The sequence below is a fragment of the Schistocerca americana genome, chromosome 7, assembly GCF_021461395.2.
Source record: "Schistocerca americana isolate TAMUIC-IGC-003095 chromosome 7, iqSchAmer2.1, whole genome shotgun sequence".
NCBI classification, from domain to species: domain Eukaryota; kingdom Metazoa; phylum Arthropoda; class Insecta; order Orthoptera; family Acrididae; genus Schistocerca; species Schistocerca americana.
In genome coordinates, this window is record NC_060125.1 from 611,288,394 (window position 1) to 611,290,811 (window position 2,418).

The window sequence follows — 2,418 nt, forward strand, 5'->3', positions numbered from 1 at the left end:
AAGGAAGTGATGGCACCCTAGTGCGTCATTCAGTATCGATAAAAACCCTGGCAACATACGGGGGGGGGGGGGGGGGAGGGGGTATAGCGTGAGGTCTACAAGAGAGGTACCTTTGTTGAGGTTCAAATGGTTCAAATGGCTCTGAGCACTATGCGACTTAACATTTGAGGTCATCAGTCGCCTAGAATATAGAAGCAATTAAACCTAACTAACCTAAGGGCATCACACTCATCCATGCCCGAGGCCGGATTCGAACCTGCGACCGTAGCGGTCGCTCGGCTCCAGACTGTAGCGCCTAGAACCGCACGGCCACTCTGGACGGCCTTTGTTGAGGAGAGGTACTGGAGGAGGAGAACCATAATTGAGGATTGTTTAGTTACTATCCCAGATTTGTTTCGGGCCATCTGTATTCAGTTTCCCCCAAACAAGTGCTATGGGTGTTGAAATTCCGACAAGGCACTAGCGGCCGTACTAGTGGAGAGAACTATGCGTTCCACTCCGTTACCTTGCTCCCCGGGGAGCAATATCCTGATAACAGAGTTTGTGTTACAGAACGTAACTGAATTCGTATTGCCTCCGTTTTGTAGCCCAGTGAGAGAGGGAACGATCTGTCCTTCGACGAACGTAATTTCTTTCTATAGTGGGACAACGGACCACGGCACCTCTTGTTCCGTCTAGTTTATCGGACCTGATAACAGGGAATGATCTAAAGCAGATATGTCTGCCTCTTTTGAACCATGTTTCCGAAATGCGAGCTCTGCATATACAGAGTGACTTACCTAACGTTATCGCTGGATATATTTCGTAAACCACATCAAATACTGACGAACTGATTCCACAGACCGAACGTAAGCAGAGGGGCTAGTGTAATTGGTTAATACAAACCATACAAAAATTCACGGAAGTATGTTTTTTAACACCTAGTTTTTTTTAAATGGAACCACGTTAGTTTTGTTAGCACATCTGAACATATAAACAAATACGTAATCAGTGCCGTTTGTTGCTTTGTAAAATGTTAATTACATCCGGAGATACTGTAACCTAAAGTAGACGCTTGAGTACCACTCCTCCGCTGTTCGATAGTGTGTATCGGAGAGCACCGAATTACGTAGGGATCCAAAGGGAACGGTGATGGACCTTAGGTACAGAAGAGACTGGAACAGCACATTACGTCCACATGCTAACACCTATTTATTGGTCTTTTTCACTGACGCACATGTACATTACCATGAGGGGTGAGGTACACGTACACACGTGGTTTCCGTTTTCAATTACGGAGTGGAATAGAGTGTGTCCCGACATGTCAGGCAATAGATGTTCAATGTAGTGGCCAGCATTTGCTGCACACAATTGCAATCTCTGGCGTAATGAATGTCGTACACGCCGCAGTACATCTGGTGTAATGTCGCCGCAGGCTGCCACAATACGTTGTTTCATATCCTCTGGGGTTGTAGGCACATCACGGTACACACTCTCCTTTAACGTACCCCACAGAAAGAAGTCGAGAGGTGTAAGATCAGGAGAACGGGCTGGCCAATTTATGCGTCCTCCACGTCCTATGAAACGCATAAATTACGCCGTGGTTGTTTCTGTAGATATGCAAACAGTAAACTCAGTTTGAATTAACCTACGTACATGTTACGTTTGTGTTATAGAATGTTTTTTGCACAGTCCTGTTGAGTCTATATGGTTCACTTCATAAGGAGTCTCTGGTTCTTTGTAGAAACTTCATTTTATGCTTTGAATGTCTGATTTCTTTGTATTTCTTATTCTTCTACCACTGATGAAAGCTATGCTAAGCTCGAATATGAATCTGCAATAAAGAGCAGATTGATCAGCTTCCTTCCTGAATGATATTTTCACTCTGAAGCGGAGTGTGCGCTGATATGAAACTTCCTGGCAGATTAAAACTTTATGCCGGGCCGAGACTCGAACTCGGGACCTTTGCCTTTCGCGGGCAAGTGCTCTACCGACTGAGCACGGCTCACGCCCCATCCTCACAGCTTCACTTCTGCCAGTACCTCGCCTTCTGTAAAGTTTGGAAGGTAGGAGACGAGGTACTGGCAGAAGTAAAGCTGTGAGGACGGGGCGTGAGTCGTGCTTGGGTAGCTCAGTCGGTAGAGCACTTGCCCGCGAAAGGCAAAGGTCCCGAGTTCGAGTCTCGGCCCGGCACAAAGTTTTAATCTGCCAGGAAGTTTCAGCTTCCTTCCTGTCTGAATTACATCTCAGTCGCTGACTGTCTGTCTCACTGGATCCTCCCCTATTTTCAGCTACCTGCTGGACTTCCCAGCTGACTTTACCCTGTGACGAACTTTCCCTAATGCTCTCTAAAATATAAACATTAGAGACACTTGGGCGAGGCACGGCTCTATTTACAAAAATCGCTCGAGAACAGCATAGGATCGAGCCATCGATACC

At 46.4% G+C, this 2,418-nt stretch overlaps 1 non-coding gene across 1 annotated transcript; it reads left to right on the forward strand.

Moving 5' to 3' along the window:
* Positions 1 to 2,098: 2,098 nt before the first annotated feature.
* On the forward strand, positions 2,099 to 2,173 carry Trnas-cga. The gene has a single exon. It is a non-coding gene; the product is annotated as a tRNA-Ser (tRNA).
* Positions 2,174 to 2,418: the final 245 nt, after the last annotated feature.